The sequence below is a fragment of the Sorex araneus genome, chromosome 6 (genome assembly GCF_027595985.1).
Source record: "Sorex araneus isolate mSorAra2 chromosome 6, mSorAra2.pri, whole genome shotgun sequence".
Taxonomy (NCBI): Eukaryota; Metazoa; Chordata; class Mammalia; order Eulipotyphla; family Soricidae; genus Sorex; species Sorex araneus.
Genome location: NC_073307.1, coordinates 59,462,234 through 59,484,902, shown reverse-complemented (window position 1 = coordinate 59,484,902; position 22,669 = coordinate 59,462,234). Strand labels below are relative to the sequence as shown.

The 22,669-nt window shown below is 54.7% G+C and overlaps 1 protein-coding gene across 1 annotated transcript in view; it reads left to right on the top strand.

The window, feature by feature from the left end:
* The window catches only part of AGBL1 (AGBL carboxypeptidase 1), a 220,691-nt gene that overhangs the window by 47,877 nt on the left and 150,145 nt on the right, over window positions 1-22,669 (top strand). The window lies entirely within an intron of this gene.

The following is a 22,669-nucleotide window of genomic DNA, read 5'->3' as shown; positions in this document are numbered from 1 at the left end:
CAGACTAACAGATACACACAGACACATACTAACACAGACACACACAGGTGCACAAAGACACACACAGATACATACAGGCATACACAGACATACGGACACACACAGCCACACAAAGACATACAGACACAGACAGACACACAGGCACACACAGACACATAGGCACACACAGACACACAGACACACCAGACACACAGGCACACGCAGACACATAGACTCAGGCACACACAGGCACACACAGGCACACATAGGCACACAGTTGCCCACTTCGTGCCCTCAAGCATGAGTGTGACTTTCCCATGTCCCACTTTCATTCTCACTTTACTCTTCTGCTTTTGCATGTTGGGAGGCCTCCTGGCGGTGCCCGGGGGTGGCGTGGTCGCAGGGCTCATGCCTGAGGCTCACAATTGCGTGTACTCTGACACTGTCTTCATGGGTGCTCCTGACCCGCCAGGGTTGCTGGGGAGCAGAGTTGGTGCTGGGGGCAGGGGAGAAGAAGGGAAGGCTGAGGGTGAAGGGTTGCTGTGCCCCCCAGAGGCCGCCCCGCCTCCCCCTGCAGTGCTCACTGCCTTTAGTGATCCAGCAGTGGGAAATGTAATTTCTCACAGCCCATCAGCACCCGACAATCGATGCCTGACACCCTGGCTAATCACCAAGTGTTCACCATGCTGAATTAACGCGCCTAAGAATGCCGTAGTAATAATAAAGACTCCCCGAGCCCCTGTGTGCGCCGGCTGCCGTGATGAGTTTCCCCAGTGGTGCAGAGCCCGGGGCCATGGGTGGCCTGTGTTTGCCGGCTGCATGTCCAAGGCGTCCGAGAAGAGCCAGTGGCCGCCAGGTGCCCTGGCAGGTGGCTGTGCTCTCTATTTGCCCCTCTGCTTCAGCAGGTTGGTTGGTGGGTATTCAGTGCCCGACCTTGTCCCAGACAGCTGGGAGCCGGCCGAGATCCTGGGCCGAGTAGCTGCTCGGAACTAGCCGTGAGTGCTCGGCTAAGCCGAGGATCAGCGCTTCCCGGCTGCGTCACACACAATGGTTCTCACAGCTGCAGAGTCGTGGGCAGTGCCCTGGTGGGAATCAGTCGCTGGTGGCTGTCAGGGGTGCACTGTGAGTCTCGACACTGAACCACCATCCCAGGCGTCTGGGGCAGTGAGCGGGGACACTCATTCATGGCTCTGGCTCTTTGTCCAGTGCTCTTTTGTGACCACCATGAAGTTGTGAAACGGTCTTGAAGCTTTGAGCTGGTATTTTGCCTGGACCCCAATTACCCATCCAAGGCCACCAAGCTGGTGGTGGCCAGGGTGGGTGCCCCCTAACCTACGCAGGCAGGAAGGGCCCCCGCCTCCAGCCATGCCCTGCCCTGGGTCTCTGCGGGGACAGCCAGGATGGGCACGCCGTGGAATGAGATGGCGCTCGGCAGGTTCTGGTGTCCCCGGGGTCCCTCAGGGGAAGTGGCCGACAGGATCCCCTTCCTGTCTGATCACAGCCACCTGCATCTGTGAGTCCGACCCTGAACACGTGACTTCCTATGAAGCCCCCAAACTCCATCTGTTGATTAAGACCAGAAAGACCCCCATATGGCACAGGGGGGCCCATCACCTGCTTGCCCCCAGGATGGGTGCCACTTCCATTTCTGGGTGCCATTAACCTGCTTTAGTCCGGATCTGTGTCAGCGTTCTCTCACCCCCTGAGGACACATCTGTGCTCAGACTTTCCTTCCTGGCTGGATGGTCACCTGGGCCACGAGCAGGAGCCAGGCTGTGGGGACAGAGGACAAGCCATGGGCTCAGGATGCTCCTGGGAACTGTGCTCCATTTGATTGGCTTTTCGGAAGTAATTTTGGTCTGAAAATCTGTTTTCCTGAAAGTATTTCGCCTGACCTGGGAAACCGCATCTGCCTCAGCAGGAAGCAATTTGTCCACGAGCACCTGGCCCTGAGGAAAGCTGAGGGCAAGGGCATGGTGTCCTCTCACTGTGCCCGAGATGACCGGGCTGGGCCCACACACGCCTTCACAGGAAGGTCCACAGAGGGCAGGGGCTGGTCTCCCCACCAGTGGGGTGGAACTGCGGGCCACCAGGAAATGGCTCTGCTGCTTTCTGGGACTCGAATCCCGTGGCCTGATCACAGCCACCAGCATGCCAGAGGCCACAGAATAGGCAGTGCTTGGCTGCAGGCCCAGCCCCCAGGGAGAGTGAGCGTGTACATGGGTGCATGTATATTGTCATATGTATGTAGGTACATGTGTGGATACATGCATATATACCATGTACATGTGTATGCATGCAAGTACTTGTGTGTATACATGTGTGCACATGAGCATACATGTTCATGTGGATGGGTGCATGTGTGTGCCCATGGGCTCGTATCTGCGCACATCCTTGCACTCACATGTAGATACATACATACACTCCCTGACATTTTGTGGTACATACATTCATGAGCCACGTATATGCCCTTGACTGCATATGTGCCCACACACATACACACATGTGTGTGCATACTTGTGCACACATGTCTGTGCATGTGCCAGTGCGTGTTGGTGGATAGGCTCGCACATTTGTCCACATGCACACACATGTATCTGCTATGTGTGCACACATCCACGTCATGAGTTCTCACCCCTACACGTGTGTATGAATGAGCACATGCCGCCTCACACATGCATGCACACACATCTGCTTTCTCAGACTTGGGAGTGCTAAGAGCCTCTTGGGGGCCGGGTTAGTATGAGCCCTGGTAGGCCTGGGAGAAGCCCGAAGTGTGAGGTCGGGTCCCATCTCCCCTGCTCAGGCCCCTTGCAGTGGGAAGCAGGAAGGGTAGAGCGCCACCAGCCTGAGGGTCTGAGGGCCACAGAGACGTCGGGGAGGTCCCGTTGGCATTCCCCACCTCCTCCTGCACCCACAGGCAAGCGAGGGTTCAGTGCAGACTCGCCTGGCAGGGGGAGCCTTACATCCCCCGCCCAGCTCCTGAGCCTGCAGCCCGTCCAGGGCCAGCCGAGACACCCTCAGGACTCAGGGCAGGGAGAGTGTCCTGGGAGGAGGGCAGAGCTGAGGGACAGTGGGACCTGGGACGATGCAGGTGGGGGAGAGCCGCGGGCCGCCCGTCACTGCCTCCTGGGGTGGGGGGAGGGGGCGGGGGCCGCTTTTAGTTGTGAAAGAACACCATCCCCTTTTTCTTTTCCTTAAAAAATATTCTCACAAAAGCAATGTTCTGTTCAGCCTGCCATTATGCTAAATGCCTTTCCTGGGAAGACAATAGCTCTCCTCAGAACAGAGACTCACAGGCACGGGGTCCCCAGGGGGTGATAAGCTGCCGCTCGGCACCTGCCCGGGGTTGGGAGTTGTCACTTGTAAGTGGTTTTAAATTAGAACCGAGTGGAAAAACACACAGTCATAGAATCCCCCTTCTGGCTCCTTCGCAAATCATTTCCCATCCTTCCTGGCCCTGGCGTCTCATCAGACACTCCATCAGGTCTGAGCGGGCGGGGGAGCGGGCTGTGGGGGTGGGCGGGGCAGCGCTGGACCATAGCCGTGGACGTTGTCGTGCGCTGCTCCCAAGGCAGCCACCTGTGATCACTGGGTCCCCAGCTTCAAAGTTCCTGCAGCCCAGACAGCCCGGCGGGGGGTGACTTAGGCCAGCGGCTGCCCTCAGCTGCCCGGGACTCTCTCCTGACCAGCCCCGTTCCTTTCCCACAGTGCCCTGCTGCCTGTGGGAGTATTAGCACGGCGAGTATTAACCACCCGAGCATGCAGCCTGCTCTCTGCGGACAGTTTTAAGAACGGGAGTTAGAATTAGAGAAGCTGAACTGTGCCCTTTACTTACCTTGAGATCCCGTCTCTCTAGGCACCCAGGGCGAGGGCCATGAGAACAGTCAGCTAGAGGGGACTAGCTCATCCTCACCGCACCATTCCTATGCTCCGGGCGGCGAGCACGTGTATGCATGTGCATGCATGTATGCGTGTAATGTCCATGTATCATGGGTCTCTGCTGTGTACGTGTGCCTGGATATGAATGTGTATCTGCATGTATATGCACATATATGTACATGTACATATATGTGCACACATATATGTACATATATGTATATGTACATGTGTGCATATGTAGACATTTTAAAATCCAACCATGTGTGCACACATGTGAATATTATGCCGGTACATATTTTTGTGTGTGTACATCACACATGTTTGCATGTGGGTGTTTTGAGTGAGCATTCTCTGCATGTGTAAGTGCACACATGTTTGCATGTGTGAGTATGCTTTGTGTGTTTGCAAGCGTGTGTGTGGATGTGTGTATCTCTGTGTGTCTGAGTGTGCATTTGAGGTGGAAAGGTCATGTGGAGATGCAGCAAATTCTCCTGTGCAGGGACTGGAACGGCCCATGAGGTGCTGGGGGAGCTTTCATGCATGGGCTGAAATCAGGGGCCTCACATGTACGGTGGTCCTCGTGGCCCGAGTCCCTTCCAGCACTTAGTTGGGGACGTGAAAGAGATTTGAAGAACCAGTTGAGTCTTTCTTGAGAGGACCCAAAAGCAGGCGTGTGACAAACCAGCCGCTCAAATGGGTTTTCTTCCTCTCTCTGCTCTAGTCTGCAGGGCGGTACATCGGGGCCCCCAACAAACAGCCCCCCAAAACAAACCCCTGACCTCAGGCCAGTGGCACTGTTGAAGGTGTCCTCTCTGCTGCTTTGGCCTGGTCATCCCGGGCAAGGGGTCCTGGGAGCATGAGGGGGGACGGAGGGTAGAACCCTCGGCTCTGCTGGCCTCCGCGCATGGACACTCACATGGAACCAAGTGGCCCAGAGTGCCCAGTAGCAGAGCGGAAGGTGGTGGTGGCCCCTGGTTTGGGATAACAAAACACTCATGCCCTTTGATGTGAAATCAGATGTCGACGTGTGAAGAAACAGGGGTGGGGCGGGGAGAGCTAGCATGTAAGGGGAGGGCGGGTCAGGGCACGTGAGATCTCTACGTCTCGGGGCGGTGGACCGAGGATTGTGGGGGCCCAGCCAACAGGGCGCAGTGAGTCTGTCTGGACGGTGATGGGTCTCGGTGGAGAGAGTTTCTCCCCAGGCAGTCGTGAGCTGACAGTATCAGATTGATCTGGCAGTAAATTTTTATGGCAGTGACATAGAAGAACACGCCCTGTGAGTAGGGAAGGCCCCAGGCCAATCAGAGGCCTCCTCACCGTCCGAGAGCCCAGATTCTGGTGTGTGCGGGGTTCCAGCACAGAGCTCAGAGATGTCCCAGAAGACGTTGAGATGATTGTGTCATTTCTACATGGCGGGTGACAGCGACGCCTCCTTCACGGGGCAGGCAGCGGGGAGGCGGGGGAAGGGTTTGGAGTCATGTCCAGAGCATAGCGATGGTCCAGGGAAGGACAGCATCAGTCACGTGGATGGGGGAGAGGTTCCAGAGGGACGAGCAGGAGGAAGAAAGTGGCTTTAGGAGCAATGTGTCAGTTGGAAGGGATGGGTGCCAGAAGGGGAGGGGGCAGCATCTTTGCTCCGGGTGACAAGTCGAGATGGTCAAGGGGTCACTGACAGCAGAGGAGACAGGGAGAAGGTGATGCCCAGTCTCGGTTCCTTTTCAGAGACTTGTCATTTATGTAGGAACTCAGGCTCGATGTAATTATGAAGTCAATAAACTATAAAATAGAATCATCTACTTCCACGGGAAAGAAAACAAAGTTGGCATTAACTGAAGGATTTTCTCAATTAGAGTTTTCTCAATTCTGAAACGTCGACGGCACTCGGGGAGCAGATGCGGCCATCGCCCCAGCTGAGCCTGGCTTGAAATATTCCAGCCTCTGGCCCGTTTCTTAGATGCAGTCATTGATATCTTGTGAGGTGGTTAACTGTCTCCAGACTGTTCAAGTACGATGAATTGTTCCACTCTACAGCTTTGTGAGGGCCAAGAAAAAGGATTGTTTGGGTGGCTGAGGCTTGTTTCTGGCTCTGCCCTTGGGGGACACACCTGCGGTTCTCGAGAGACCATCTGGGGTGCCAGAGGTTGAACCTGGATCAGCCCCGTGCCAGGCTAATGCCTTGACCCCTGTGCTAACTCTAGCTCCGTGATTCACATTTTTAATCTCCACCTTTAAGTGGAGACCTGAGGAAATGTCAGCTGAGAGGAGATGGTGGAACTCAGATTCACCCCACTGCATCTTCACTCCCAGGCCCCCGCTCTCTGCCCCCGGGATGAGAAGGCGTGTGGCCCTCGGGGCCGCATTCCCACATGTCTCTCTCAGGGGCTTCACCTGGCCTTCCTGGACAAGTAGGTCTTCCAGTTGCACCCCCTGCCTTCCCGTGCTTCACCCTCGACCGCCTCCTGTGGGCTGATTGTGTATCTGCTGACCACTGGGCCTGGCTGACCACTCCCTGGGACTTGTCCTGGGTCTGCCACGGATCCCTTCCTGGGTTGGACATTTCCCTTCCCAGGCCTCATCCAGACGCCACTCACCCACCTTGCACACACGCACACAAGCACACGTACATACACACACAAAGTTCATGTGTACACATATTCACACACAGGTGTGTATTCACACATGCACACACACCCACACACATATTCACATAGGCATACACATAGGCACATACATGCACACAGACTCATGTGTATACATAGTCACACACATGCATACACATTCATGCACATACATATTCATGCATGCATACATGTATTCAAACACATGCATATACACATTCATGCACACACATACACGCATGCACACACTCACAGACTCGCTCACACCTGCATCCACACATCCATACACATATGCAGACCCGGGCATATTCTCGTCCACTCATGCGCAATTATGGGGACTCAGACCTGCTGAGTGTTTAGATTAAAATAAATTCCAATGAGCTTACAGACGATTGTGTTGGGGCCACAGCACCAGAGGATCCTTGGCAGGAATTCTGCGAGTGGGGCAGTTCAAACCCTCCTGCAGAAAGTGTCCGAGCTGCCCAGGGCCTGGACCTGCCTGGCCCTCGTGCCCACCGACCAAACAGAAACCGAGAGTTGTTCCCACTTTAGTTTCCTCAAGCAGACTCCCCAGTTCTGCCTTTCTCAGTGTTTGTCATTGTTTTTCTTCCCTACGAGTAGCTTACGGAAAGGCCCCATGCCCGCTTTCCGGGTGATCTGTCTTGACACAGATGACCAGGCGCCCTCACGTATCGGGACAATGCTCGTTAGCTGTCCGTCCTTCATGTCGGAAATGGTTAGCGAGGGGGGCTAGGGCGTCTGGCAGCTCTTTCTGCCCGGCCGGTTGCTTTTGTATATTTTGTTATGGTTTTTTCCCTCTTTTTTTAGTGGATTCTCCTATCATCGCCTTTTCCTTATAGTGGTGAAAGTCGAGTGAGGGGAAGTCCCTGTTCAGACGCAGCATTGCCATAGTTCATCCCAGCGCGCCCTCCCGCTCTCGCCGGCAAGTTCTGTCTGGAGCAGCCTGTTAAACACTCTTGCGAGCTTTTAATGTGCTTGTTTGCTGGACTCTGAAGAGCCCTCCGGGAGCTGAAGTCGGGGTCCAGGGGCCCTGGACGCTGCACGCACCGCGGCCACTAATGTGACGGTGGGTGGTGGCTGTGCTGCCCGCGGGGCCTGTGGGGAGGGGTCCAGCTGGTGTCTGATGTGGACTGGGTGACAGTCCCCTAATAGAGGAGGTACGAGGCTGCCAGTGGGCAGCTGCGGGCAGGGCATGTGCGGGTTCCCCCTGTGCCCCTGAGTGCGTGACTCACTGGTCTGGAGCATGCCAGGCCTGCATCGCCAGCCGGCCTCTGCACAGACCCCACCCCCCACCACCTCACTGCCCCAGCTGTGATGTGTTCTTGGGAAAGGAAGGGGGGGGGGGACAGTCCCTGCTGCGTCTCTGAACGCACCAACCCCCACCACCCGCCAGAAGCGTCTGAATTTGTTTTATCCTGGGATGTTTCTGTTTTAAACTTTTGCTTTATTGTTTCTATTTTGCATGATTTCTTTCTGCTTTATTTTTTCTTTCATTTTGTTTCCCACTGCTTCTGATGGGGGGAAGTGTGGCATCTGCCCAGTCACTGCCCTGCTGTCTTCCGAGCTCTGTGCACGTCCTCGAGAAAGCTGTGTCCAAAGTGTCACTGTGCTGAGGGTTTGCGCCATCCGTGACCCAGACAATGATTTTCTTATAGGACCTGTCCAAACGCATTGACTTCCCATGGCTCATCCAAACGCGTGTTTCAGAGAGCAACTACTTGGTCAGGACCCCCGGCAGTGCTCAGGGCTTCCTCCCGGCCTGTGCTCAGGCATTACTCCCGGTAGTGCTCAGGGGACCATCTGGGGTGCTGGCGATCAAACTGGGTTCGCCCGCATGCAAGGTGAGCGCTGCACGTTATAGTCGGTCCTGTAGCTCAGACCAGGACAGACTTGCCGTGTGTTTGCGAGGGGCGTTGGTCTGTGGGACCTGTTGTTGCCGTTGTGCTGTGTGGCCGTGTCAGGGTGACTCGGGGTTCCAGGGCTGAGTGTGCAGATGCTCTTACAGCGTGGAGCAGACCCCTCAGCCTTGGAATCGATGCCCCTTGAGGACCTCGAGGCTCTGCTTCCCTTTAGGGCTCCTGTTTGGTGCCTCATGCTCTGTCCCGGAGGGCTGGAGGCCTGCAGAGCTGCCGCTCAGGGTGTGGTGCCGTGATGGGGCCTTGCTCACTTGTGCCTCTCCCGGAGCCTGCCTCCCTGACCCCTGCTCTGTGATTTTTCTGTTTTCTTTTGTTTTGATTTTGGGCCACACCTGGCAATGCTCAGGCATTACTCCTGGCTCAGGGTTCCAATGCAGTATGCAGGGCAGACCCCTCCCTGCAGAGCAGACCTGCACCTGCTCCCAGGGCAAGCCCCTCCCCACAGGGAAGGCCCCTCTGCGCAGGCCAGACCCCTCCCCCTTGGAGCTGTCACCCCAGTCAAGCCCTGCTCTGTTATTGATGAGCACTTCAGTGGGGAGTCTTTGGGGCCAGGATTCGGTGGTTGTATTGGAAAAGGCCTGAGCGTCAGCCTCTGCCACGTGGGAGGCTGCTGTTGGCGGGAGCCACAGTCTAAAATTAGGGGCTCCGGGGTCCGGAGACATGGATCAGCGGGGAGGGCACTTAGCTGACCTGGTTGGATCCCTGACACCCCATATAATAATCCCTTGAGCCCGCCAGGCGTGATCCCTGAGCACAGAGTCAGGAGTCAGCCTTGAGCACTGCCCAAACAAAAACAAAGAAAAATAATAAGCTTAGGGAGCTGGAGAGCAGGCATGTGTCCGAGCATCCGGGACTGCCCGCTCTGCATCGAGGGGTGCGAGGGGCATGGGGCTGGTCTTGGCCCTCTGGGGGACTCGGGTGTCCCCCATGCTGGGGGCCTCCTGGCTGGCTGGCGTCCATGGGGGACGCGGCGCTGGTGCCCCCTGACTTTCAGTGGCTCTAGCTCTCTGTGGATCTATCTCAGACGGGCTCCGCATTTCGAAGGACGTCTGGAAAAAGAACAACCCCAAAGCCTCGCACTTGCTTTGAGCATTTTGGTGGTGGCTCCACTAGGAGGGTTGTGGGTTGCTGGCCTGGAGTGGAGATCTTGGCCCCAGGACTTGGCCCCGTCCACGCTGGCCCTGTCCATCAGCAGGAGCATGGGAGCCCGAGCATTCACCCTGATGCATAATGAGACTCAGAGAGGCTGGCCACCACGGTTCATCCACGTATCAGGTGGACACTAGCCCTAGGAAGGAAAACGCCCCCCACCCCAGTAAAAAGGACGCGTTTTAATGAGGGCTGGAGATTCTAGAAGGAATTCTCAGAACAAGGATAAGACCCACCTCGTGTGCCCCACACCCCTCGCAGCAGAGCCAGCGCAGGGAGTCCCGAGTGCTTGGACACACGGCTCTTCTCTAGGTTCCTGTCGACTGTCCTGAAGTGCAGACTCGGAGGCCTGGGGCCCTGGGGAGGGGGCCCTGCCTTGGGGTCATGTACACGGGCCACCTGCCGCGTGGAGCAGGCTGGTTTGCACACGGCCCTGAGGACTCTGTGCACGCCCTCCCCGCTGCACCTCAGCCGTCTGGGCCCTGGATGGGCGTGTGCCCAACTAGCTGGCACGTACACCCCCTTCCTCTCCCAGAACAGAGCTAGGCACCCAGGCAGAGCCCAGGGAGACAGCCGGACAGGACAGACAGGGCATCACTGTAGCCCCTGAGAGGACCCAGAGTGGAAATGGTCCCCACAAGGGCGGATGCTGAGAGCAGCGGTTTGGCCAGCTTCCAGAAGGTACCGCCGCAGGGGGCCAGCGGGGATGGAGATTGTTTGACCAACATCAGGGAGTCTGGGAGACTGTGCTGGGGGCGGGGTGGGCACTGGACTCAACCCTTCCCGGGCTTCTTTGTCGCTCAGTACTTGGGCCTCTAGTGTTGGGGGCGGTGGAGGGACACTCTAGTAGGAAGCAGAGATGGTCGCTGTTTTGGACCGAATTCCACAGAATCCCCAGGTACCCCAGGACTCTTGAGTATTCATTCGGGAGCAAGCAGAGTTCTTCTTTGCTGCTTTTGTTTGCTTCTTTGGGGGCCACACTGGGTGGTAGTCCCGGGACCGGGCAGTGCCAGGGATGGAAACGGAGCTGGCCCGCGAAGGCGATTGCGCCCTTCCTTGTCCTGGCTCTTGGCTGAGGGAAGCGCGCCCGCTAACCCGTCTGCCAGGGCCGTCTGGTCTGGTTTCTGCCCGTCCGTCCGAGCAGGCAGCCGGCAGGGCCTCCACAGCGTAATTAAACACGCCGATGAAATCAATACGGGCCCAGCAGTTCAGCCCGCGATCAGCTTAATCTCATTAAGTGTTGTTCAGGCCCCAGTAATTGATTAATAATACATTATCGTTTATGAATTATTGACTTCGAGTTATTCGAATCGCGCCTGCCTTGTCCCCGTGCCCGCCACCGCCACGTGTGCTGCTTTGAGACGCTTCGGCTCTTGGACTCAGACGAGCTGCTGGGTTAGGGACGCCAGAGGCGCTGAGCAAGGGCAGCGGCAGCGGAGCTCCAGGAATGAAAAGGCTGAGCTGGAGGGTCTCATCCCAGCGCGGGCGCGAGCTCAGGTCTCAACAGGAGGGCGTGGGTGTCCCCTCAAGAGAGGGGTGTCATCTGGGGAGGTCCTCGGAGGAAAGCAGGGTTGCCCCCTGGACCGTGAGCCCAGAACTCGGATGTCCGAAGGCGTGGGCGTGTTTTAACCCCTCACCTACCGATGTTGAAAACACTATTTTCTTCTTTTTTTTCCTTTTTCCTTTTACTTATGAATAGGATACTTAATTTATTTTTAGTTTTTATTAAATCACCATGAGATACACGTTACAAAGCTGTTCATGATTGGGTTTCAGCCAATCAATGTTCCAATACCCGTCTCTCCACCAGGGTACATTTCCCACTGCCAATGTCCCAGTTTCCTCCTCTGTCTCTGTCTCTCTCTCCTTTTGGGCTTTATTGTTTGCAATACAAGTACTAAGAGGTTATCATGTTTATTCCTTTACCTACTTTCATCCTGCAGTTCTTATCCAGAATCTTTTTTTGGTTGTTGTTTGATTTGGTTTTGGTTTCTGGGCCACACCAGCAGTGCTCAGGACTTACTCTTGGCTCTGTGCTCAGGGATCACTCCCAGGGGAGCTCGGGGGACTATCTGGGGTGCAGGGATCACATCTGACTGGCTGTGTGGAAGGCAAGTGCTCACCTTCTCTGCTATCTCTTGGGCCCCAGAGACAACACTCTCTTGAGGTTGAGATGGAAACTCCCCAAGTTCTCCTGAGAGAGGAGCACTGTCTGATGCATTTCCCGAGTCTTCTTTCCCACCCTGGGACTCAGTTTCCGTCTGTGTGCTTAGGGTACTCCCAGGAGTCTGGGGGTTTCGGGGAGCTGCGGGGATGGGAGGTGAGAGGTGGATGGTGGGGGCTGTTTGGGGCCGTGCCCTGGAGAGGGCCTTGGGGCACAGAGAGTCTCTTCTTGGTGTTTTTCATGCCTTTAGCAGCAGTTTGTCTAATTGGGGAATCAAAACACACAAATCCTTCTTGAAATATTTGTTGGGATTTCATTACGATGATACAGCTGTACGGGGGAAATGGCATCTCTCCGACACCCAATCCCGCTAAGGAGGTTCTCAACACATATTCTATAAGTTAGATTTTCCTTTGATGTCAAGGTCTTCAGTAGTGTTCATAAAGTTTCTGGCTTGCTTTTTGTATAACAGAGGGTCCACTTCACATCCTAATTTTCTTCTTTGTTTTTCTTGGTTTTGAGCCACACCCAGCGATGCTCAGGGGTTCCTTCTGGCTCGGCACTCAGGAGGGATCACTCCTGGCAGTGCCCGGGGGACCATATGGGATTTGGGGGATTGAACCCAGGTCAGCCACATGTAAGGCAAGCATCCTACCTGCTGTCCTATCACTCCGGCCTCACTAATTTTCTTCTTAAATCATTTATATATCTGTGGATTCCTATATTATTCTAAAATGATATAGTTTAAGCTTCCATTTAAAATGATCACTGATGGAAAGAGACTGACTCTCACATGAGCCTCATGCCTGGGCAATTTCGTGCTTATGGACCGAAGCCCTTCTCATGCAGGTCATCATGGCTGTCACAGGGAAAGGGGCACTTCCTTTATTGCCGAGTGCTATGTCTTCTTTGGACTTTTTTTTTTTTTAATTTTATTGAATCACCATGTGGAGGGTTACATAGTTCTCAGGATCATGTCAGTTATACAATACTCAAACACCCTTCCCTTCACCAGTGCCCATCTTCCATCACCAATCCCCCCAGTATACCTGCCGCCCCGTCCCACCTCCCCAGTCCCCACCGTTGTAAGTGATAAATTTCACTTCGTTTACGCTTTATCTCGATTACATTCTATGTTTCAACACACAACTCACTACCGTTGTTGGGGTTTCCCCAAAAAAAGAAAAAGACAGTCCTATTGCCAAGGAGGCATTTGATAGTTCTCCACTGCTAAGAATATAGAGATATTAAGTCCCGCTGTTTGTTACATAACTTTTCTTTTTCCCCCTTGCCCCGAGCCACCGAGTTCTCGCCTGTTTAGTAATTGCCACGCTGCCTGACAAAGGGAAAAAAAACCGAAAAGGATGGTTATTTCCCGTCATCAGCAGGCGTGGGGCTCTGGCTTAGTTGATAGTCTAGTAGAGTGTCTGCAAGCAGTTTCTGGAACCAAAGGTCTTGCGCTGGTATCGGCTCCGGCTCGAGATTCCACCAGCGTCCCACTGTTCCATGTACATAATTTTTCCCCTTATATCCCATTCCCACGCCACCAGGTCTGTTTGCTTAATGGACATCACACTATGGTTGACGCCACGCCGCGTTTCTTCCCGAGAAAGAAGAAAATTTCTTCTCCGCCGGCGTGGGGATATAGCTTAGTTCAGTCTAGAGAGATGGCTACCACTTTGATTGCCTTCAATATTTCAGCAACAGACTTACTATTCTTGTTAGGATCTCCCACAAAAGTCCGACCCATTAAAAAGGAACCATTACATATTGCTGATGCTAAGATGACATTAGGTCGCGTGGCCGCGGTGCGGTTTTGGGTTTCTGTATAAAGTCCAGGGAAAGTACAACCAGAAATAACATCACTACAAACTTTTACCCTTTTATGGTGCTCATAAGATGGAGAAACCTAGAGAGAGGCTCGGCGTCTCCATTTTGCGCTCAGAAAGCCTTGGACCCTGCGCTGTGCTCGGGAGGAAGGGGTTGAGAGAGAGAGGTTAAAAGAATTGGGGGATGCCCGGTTCCCACTGTCTCAGCCCGCCGTGGGTTCTCCGATCCCGTGCCGGAATTAGTTCAGTGGGCTGCTTGGAGTCCAAGGGCGCTTCCTTGGGCTCTTCCATCATGCTCGCTCCGCAGCAGGGTCCAAAGGGCTCTTCTTTGGACTTTAGAACTTTGAAAACACAGATGATGAATATCGTATTGTTCTTGATCTTAAATGATTTAATGTTTCCCCATTGAGTAGGACATTTACTCACGGTTTATGTGTGTGCATGTATTTGCAGCTGCATGTGTGTATATGTGTGTACACATGGCTGTGTATGATTTATGAGGATCAGGAAATGTCTTTTCTAGTCCCCTTTTGCTAAGAGATGTTTTAATGTAAATGGATGTTGGATTGTATTGAATGCTTCTTTCCACATCTATTATAATTATCAGATAATTCTCCCCCTCCCCAATCTGTTATGAAGATAAATGGCATTAATTGATTTTCTAATATTATTCTCAACTTCTGGTCCTGGGATGAATCTATTTGGTATAAAATACTGTCTTTCTGATGTGCTGCTTGATGAGATTTGTCTGTATTTTGTTTAGGATTTTCATGCACATCTAGGGGTTTGAGCGGCTTGTAATTCTCTTCTTTTGCTGCCTGTGTGTCTCCTGAAGTGCAGCTGTGCTAGTCTGTCAAGATAAGACAAGGTATATTTCCTTTTTTCGTTGCACCTTCTATTCTCTGCAAGAGTTTATGTGGCACTAAGAAGGTCCTTTGGGCCTGGAGCGATAGGACAGTGGGAAGGGCACTTGCCTCGTATGCATCCAACCTGGGTTCAATCCCCAGCACCCTACAGGGTCCCTTGAGCACTGCCATGAGTGATGCCTGAGTACAGAGCCAAGTGCAAGCCCTGAGCACTGCCAGGTGTGGCCCCCAAACAAAAACGAAGCAAAGAGCCTGGATGAATCCCCTCTAGAATTTACTGTGAATGCTGTTTCCTTTTGAGAAGTATTGAATCTATTGACTCAGCAAGGATTTGGGATTTCTCTTGGAGACCTTTGGAAAGCAATCTCTTCCCTCCATCATGTGTCCATTTAATCTCCGTTCTTCAAAATTGCTGGCATGACTTTGCCCACATCCATCAGTTTAGAAACCTCAGGCTGTAGAGATTCTCTAGCTGGTTTTGATTTTCATGATTATCCTTGTTTGTATCTCGTTCCTGACTCCTATAAGTGTTTAAAGTCATTTATCTCCCCCAAATGCCCTTCGGTTGCTTACCACCTGCCTGTCTGGGTATCATTTCCCTTTCCCGGCAGTTCTCAATTTTTCTAGCATTAATTTGGATTCGTTTCTGACTCATGAACTAGGCTGTCTTTTCTTTTTATATTTTCAAATATAGAGAGATTCAAAATTGATTTACTGGGCAGTAATATTAAATTAGCTTCATTATGAGCAAAGGACTTACCCACGACTCATTCTTTGGCAATTGTTGGTTCTGTCTTTATAGCCTGGCGTAAGTATGATTTGTAAGTATGTCATGTGTGAATGGAAGAAAAAAGATGTGTTCTGTAAGGGTCTGGCACACGGTTTGCTCTCCGTCCCAAACATCTCTGCCTTTGAATTTCCTGTATCATTAGAATGGGAACTGCTCCACCCATCAAGATTTGGAGCCCTTGTGCTCATATTTTCTTGTTTGTCTGTTTGGTTTTTGTTTGGGGGCCACACCTGGTGGTTCTCAGGGTTTACTCCTGACACCACACTCAGGAGTAGCTCCTAAAGGTGCTCAGGGGTGCCTGGGAATGAACCTGCATCTGCCAAGTGCAAGGCCAGTGTCCTCCCGGCTGTACTATCCTCCAGCTCCTATGCGTCAGTGATAGAGCTGTTTCTTTTCCCTTGATCGGTCAGTGGTTTTCAACACTGACTCCCAAAGCTTTGCTCTGTCTCAGAGTGGTTTGTTGTTTCTTTGCTTTTTGCTTTTTGGGCTACACCTGGTGATGCTCAGGGGTTACTCCTGGCTGTGAACTCAGGAATTATTCCTGGCAGTACTTGGGGGGACTATACGGAATGCCGGGTTGAACCCAGGTTGGCTGTGCTCAAGGCAAATGCCCACCTCACTGTACTTTTGCTTCAGTCTGGGCTGGTTTATCAGTGAATGTGTTCTGGCCTATTTAGAGGTTGTGCTGTTAACTGCATATACATCTAGAAGTGCATTTCTCTTCTCTAACGTATGGAAACATTGCTCAGTGTGTAGAGGCACTCTCCCCGGAGGGGTTTGGCCCACAACTGACGGTTCTCAGGGCTCACTACTGGCTGTGCTTGGAGGACCGTACGCAGTGCTGGGGATTGGATACACACACACACAAACTCTAAGAAACAAGCTCCCGCATATCCCAGTAGCTCCACTTCAAGGACTCAACGACGAGGTAGAAGAGACATTTGTGCTCCTGTGTTCATCGCAGCTCTCTCTATCCACGGCTGCCAGTGTCTGGAACAGCTCTGGTGTCCACGGCACACAGGCCAGTGTGGGCTCAGGCCACGGCTGGGGCTGGTGGAGATCCAGCCCATTCTTGAGGCATCTGCCGTGTTCTCTTTAGAGACCTGCACGCAGAGCATTGCGGCTTGCCACCTTCCAGAGACACCCGCAGAAATTAGGGGCTCCTGGGACGGAGGTGGGGGAGGAGGAGGCTCTGGACCAGAGCAGCCGTTCCTTTGGGCGTGGAAGGATGTTGTGTCCTGGGTATGGAGGGAGGACCTGCAGGGCTGATGGGGGTCCCCAGGGCACCTGCGACCCTCTGAATCATCTTGCCTCCAGGGGCGTCTGCTGGGTGCTGCCTCTCTGACTGGGTGAAAAGATGCCGTGATTGTGGAGCTAGTGACCAGAGGGGCTGGGTCCCCAACAGATAATGGAACACTGGTGGAGCAGAGAGTGTGAGCAGGAAAGGGGGAGTGAAAAGTGGGGGTGCAGGAACCTGAGACCTGGTGGCAGAGGTCCTGCGCTCTGTCCCATTCCTGTTGGAGTGCTGCGACTTAGAGTTCTTTGCAGCGGACGCTCCTGCATATGATGTCCCAGCACCAGTGTCCACACCCCTTCACAAGTGTCCCCATAGTCTTCCCCCCCTGTGTGAGTGGCAACTTCAGTGCCTCTGGGGGTGTCCTTGAATCTGCAGCCGAAGGTCACCAGCCTCTGACTCATCCCCGATGATGAATTTTCCTCTTTGGTGGCAGAAATTCAGCCGGAACGCACCCGTCCCCGGAAATTAGTCTCGGCTGGCTTCTTTATTTCGGGGTTGACAGAGGCCCCCACGGGAAGATGAATGAGGGAGCCTGTGCCCCGTGGGGAAGCGTCTGCACTTGGTGTTTGCTTGTGTTTGCCTCTGAGCAGCCGCTGCCCACCCCGTGCCCTGCGAACATTTTGACTGTGAGGTGAATCACAGCCAAGCCCCTCAAGGCTGCACCCACGGCGGGGGAGGGGAGTAGGGTGAGGGGCCTGAGGAGGCTCTTCCATGGCCCTTGGCGGGTGGGGCTGTGGCGTGCCGTGGATGTGACTTCGGGGCACAGAGAGTTCAGGCTTGGGGCTCTTGCCTGATCGTGGGTTTGACCCAGGGTCAGGGTTAGGCTTTGCTGTCTTTCGAGTCTCACTGTCCCTCTTTCCCAGACGCAAAACACTGACTATGAGGATCTTTAACACAAGGTCAGCCGTAGCCTGCGAGCTCCCTTCTCTCCGTCCCGCCTCCAGCCTGCTGGGCCCTGTGGCCACTTGCTGCAGCATGTGACCCTCAGGACAGCCCTCGAGTCATAGGTGGAAATTGCACTAATATGGGGGTGCGCAGCACGAGACGGGGGGGGGGCAAGCGGTAGGATGGGAGCGCACAGGATGGAAGCAGGTTAGAAGGGAGTCAAGGAGGGGAAGAGGTCAAGGAGGGGAAGAGGCTGAGAGACTCAGGTCTCAAAGGACATGCACCTTCACTCCGTCAGACTCCAGAGTGGGACGGCCACCGGCGGGCACCTGGGAGCACCACAACCTCGGCAGCGTCTGCAACGAGCCTTGAAGGCTGGCGTTATTTTGAAATAACACTAAAAATATCGCTATTGAATGGAGGACGCAGCCAAGCATAAGAGACAGGAAACGGGCTGCAAGGGCCGGGGAGGGAGAACAGAGCCGTGAGGCGCTCGTCTCGTCCGCCACAGCATCCTGTCACCCGCATCCCCGCCTCAGCAGTCGTGCCCCGCCCCTTCTCAGGAGTCTGGGAGGACAAGAGTCAGCCCTAGCCAATCCTCAACTCAGCTGCCCAGGTGATGGCCCCCAGCCCCACCCAGGGTGCTGAGGAGCAGCAGGGGGACGTGATGTGCAGGGTGTGATGGGGTCCACCACGGGTGATGTGACGGCAGCCTCCGCCCTTGGCTTCTGAGCACCCTGAGAGATTGGGTGGAGGCAGGAGGGCCCCTTCTCCCTGGCCTTCCAGCAGAGCTGCTAGCCCGGCTGGAGCAGAGCCCCCGTTTTGAGTTGCTAATCGTCATTCCCTGGAATGTGCTGGAGGGGCCTCTGAGGCTCCAGTTGAACAGAAGATAAACTCGTTACAGAGCATAAAACAGGAGTGAGGAGTTGCAGGGAAACAAGTTCCGGAAATAAATTGCATCCAGGGCGCAGGGAGTACCCCTCCACTGCTTGGGCACCAGCAAGCACGTCAGCACATGCCCGGCTGCCTTTGGAAGGGGGCGGGGTACTGACTGGGTCACTGCTCGCTGACGGCACGCAGGAGACTGTGCCCCTGGCTGGGCCCTGAATCCTTGGGGACTTGTCCTGCTTCTGAAAGTGGACAGCAGGTGGGCCACTGCACGGTGGGGCCTGAGGCTGCCTCTGTGACCTCTGCAAACCCTGAGCTCCTGGCCCGTGGCCGGCCTGCAGGTATGACGCTTCCCCATGCGGGGGGTCTGAGATGGAGTGTCTCATGCATCTGGTTTCATAGGGGCCACACCCAGCGGTGCAAGAGACCCCTGGGTAGTCCTCCAGACCATCAGGACCACAGCTGGGCGGGATGGTGGTGGTGGTGTGTGCCTTGCTGGGCATCGAACTTGGGGGCACACCTGTGCCAGAGAGGTGGCCCACCTAAAGACCTTGGCTGTGGTCTGGCCACAGAAGGCTGACGATGAGGATGCAGAATGGGAGGCAGGTGGCTCAGTGTTATGTGTCAGGGCTGATTAGGGGGCTCCTCTGCCCCCGAGTGCCCACCATGAATGTGGGGCTGGGAAACTCGCTCCCTTGGGGTCCACTGAGATGGGACTGAGAAGCAGCGAGTCTCTGAGGGGGGCTGCGGGCACCAGGGGGACCCAATCCCACCTCTGGGCTGTGAGGGTCCCTGTTTGGGCCAAGAAGGAAGGACCGACCCTGGTCATCACTGGGCTTTAGCCTGTGGACAGATGGATAGACAAGAGGGTGGCGGGTTCCGGGGAGAGAGCTTCGGAGCTCCCCCCTGCACGGGGCAGCAGCAAGGCCCCTGCTGCGAGGGGCCTGGGAGAGCCCTGCCCTGAGGGTCTGCAGGGCAGGGGCCCCTCTGAGGTGGGCGGCTCAGGCACTGGGTGGTCTGTGGTTGGGGGATGGCCGCTTTGCTCACACTGCCAGGGGCTCCCCTCCCCGGCCCCCAGAGAGGTGCCCCCACCCCGCTGCCCCTGGGTTTTGGGGTACCTGGGCTCATCCTAGAGCCTATTGCCCCTTCTGCATCCTCACACTCGGCTTGTCCTGATTCTGTGTCTCCAGGGACGCGTCTGCAAATGGCTGGGATGCTCGGGTAGGATGGGGAGGGCCGAGGGCCCCATGGGAGGAGGAGACTGGGGTGCCACCTGCAGGTCTGGCTTACCCTCCCGGTGACACTTAGCCGCAGCAGGAGGCTCAGCAGTGCTAGAGGTCATCAGGCCATTCCTGGAGCTGCCGGGGACCAAACATGTTGCCCGTGCCCACAAAGCACCCTCTCCTGGCCCTCGGCTCTCTGCCTGGCCTTGGAGACCTGCTTGTCTCCTCCGGGGAGGGGAAGCCAAGCTTCTCTTTAGACAGAGCTCCTCTTACTGCAGAGTGGGGTCCCTGGCCCGCCCTAGCCGCAGCTGCTGGCTGTCTATCACCAGAGTGACGCTGTGAGGACTGGAAATACGGCCCCTGGGTCTCCAGCTGTGAGTGATCATTGGGCTGTTCTCTGGTTTGATGTGAGCGACCGTCAGCCTGCAAGAAAGCCCATCTCTCACCAGGTCTGACATTGGGTTCCGGCTATAAATTTCACCTGTCCCCCGGCTCGGGGGGCCCATTCGCAAAGGTCAGGTTGGTGGTGTGTAAGTTAGCCAGAGGGCCATTGCCTGCAACACCGTCTACTGTTCGGGTGTACTGATGGACACGGCTAGGGCGGGGGCCTCCTGTGCCAGAGCAGCTGGCAGGAAAAAGTCGGCCTGTACATGGGTCAGGGTTACTGTCAGCATTGCTGATTTGCTTGATTCCAGGCGCGGAGGAGGCGAGATGTAGCCGTGCCCCTGCGCCCATGGCTCAGTGGCGCGAGAATGAGCCCAGCATTGCTAAGAACCAGCGGGAGGGTCCTGGCCCCCTCACCTAAGTCAGGCAGACCCTGCCCACCACGCCCCCATGGAGCCTGGCCCCGCCCACCACGTACCCTAAAACCAGGCCCCGCCCACCACACACCCAGGAGCTTGGCCCCGCCCACCGCGTGCCCTAGGCCCAGGCCCCGCCCACCACATACACCCTTAGAGTCAGTCTCTGCATTTGGAGTTGAGCACCCGGACTCCTGTGCTGGTCCTTTGGTGGCCAAGCTGGATGGCATGAAAAACGGCCCCATTTGGTGCTTCGTTTATGCAGTATAGATCCTGGTGGGACTTTGAGAGCTTTATTAATAATAGCATCCGATGGTTTATTGGACATGTGGTGCCCAATTACAGAACTTGACAGTCCAAGGTACATATTAATGACTTATTAGGGCAGACCTGGCTGGTAATTGATCACTAATGAGGCAGCCTTGCTTGCATGGAGGCAAAATAGGATTTTGAAACTCTTTTCACTGCCGTGAATGCCTTAGGAGAAGCATGGTGCTAAACGGGTGATAAATATTTCATGGCAAACATTTCAGTGCCCGTCGTACTAATTTGTTCAAGGATAACTGGCTGGTTATGGAAAGTCCTTGTTTGGGTGGACAAGACTCTTTTGCCATGGGATAGGCACAGGTCAGCTCTGTCATCCCTGCTTCTTCTGCCCAGATGGCAGGGCTGGTTCCATGCACAAGCCCTTTCATGCCAGGAGTGAGTTATCGGCAAGCTCTCGATTGGGCGCATGAGAAAAAGTGCGGCTGGTGCATGTTTATCAAGTGTCACAAGAAAAACCATTTCAGGGCGCTTGGAAGTGAAGGGGAGAGAATGTATTCCTCCCTTCTACAGCCCGAGTTAAATAGAGTGAAATAAGTGAGCGCTTCCCCAAAGAGACGACTGTGTTTTCCATAAAAATGCGCCAGGGCCCGTTTCACAAATTGCAATGTTCCGTCTGACCCTTTTCCTCTTTATATTAATGAATTTCACCTAATTGAATCTGAGGCCACAACTGACAAGGGTCCACCCTGAATTGGAGCTTTGAGTCCCCAAGAAGGCATTTTCTCTGTAGCACTTAGCAAAATGGTATCTATCAAATCGCTGGTGCAGCGCAGATTTAATTTGCTCCATCAGCTGCCATTGTCATGCTACTTAACCTTAAAAAAAGTAATTTTCCTCAAGACTTCATAATTCCTTTAACAGTTCTTCTCACTGGATGAGTTTAACAAACTCCTGAAAAGGGACAGACTTAACCTGCAGCGTCCCCCTAAGGAGGGGATGGGAGGGAGGGGAGATAGAGAAAAGGAGGGGCTGGCAGAGGAGAATGTAAAAAAGAAGAGAGAAACGGTGCTGAAGAGACAAGGAAATATCTTTTTCTCTTCAGGAGGGACCTCGCTGAGGAATTGCGGGAGGAATGGGAAGGATGGACAAGGTGCAGCTCCCTCCCTGGGGCTCCTGCTCCCTCAAAGCCTCTGCTCAATTACCCCACTGCCCAGGGGCACAGAGCGCTGGGTGCTCCACTGCTGGGTCAATGGGCACGTTTGGCAATGTTAGAGACCGTTTCGATTGCCATGACGTGGGAGTGCGGAGGTGGGGGAGTGTGGAGTGGGTGGAGAACAGCTTGCAGGCTGGTGAATAATGTTCCCCCACACTCATTGACCTTCATTAAACATAAGGTCCTGGCAGACGTGAGGGGAGAAGCTGAGGCCAGCCTGGGTTAGTGGGGGCCTCCTCCAATGTGAGGTGTCCTTGAAGACAGAGGACGTGGCTTGAACAGTCTTGGGATACCACTGGACCGTCCTCGGGACAGGCCCCAGGATGTGCCCAGGGCTATGACCTGCAGAGCAGAAGTGGCCGAGAGCCCAGCTACTGCTTGCTTACGATCTCCCCAACACCAGACCAGTGATGCGGTGAGGCCATCTCTGCATTTGGTTCGTGTCCTAGGTATCCTCTCGCTTTCAGTGTATATGTATGTGTTAGCAGAGTAGGCGCTTGTGACTCAGATGGCTTGCCAGTGGGCGGGGCCTGGAGCCCAGTGGGTTGGGCTTGGGAATCCAGTGGGGGCGGGCTGGGAGTCACTGGGTGGGGTCTGAGAGCCAGTGGGAGGGAATATTGGGAGCCGGTGGAGCTAGTGAGAAGAGCCTGGAAGCCAGTGGGCGGAGCCTGGGAGCCAGTGGGTGGGGCCTGAGTGCTGGTGGGAGGGGCCTGAGAGCTATTGGGGCGGGGTCTGGTAGTCAGTGGGCGGGGCCTGAGAATCTGTGGGTGGAGCCTTGGAGCCAGTGGGGCAGAACCTGGAAACCAGTGGGAGCGGGGCCTGGGAGCAGTGAGGGGAGACTAGGAGAAAGTGTGGCGAGTCCTAGGAGCCAGTGGGCGGAGC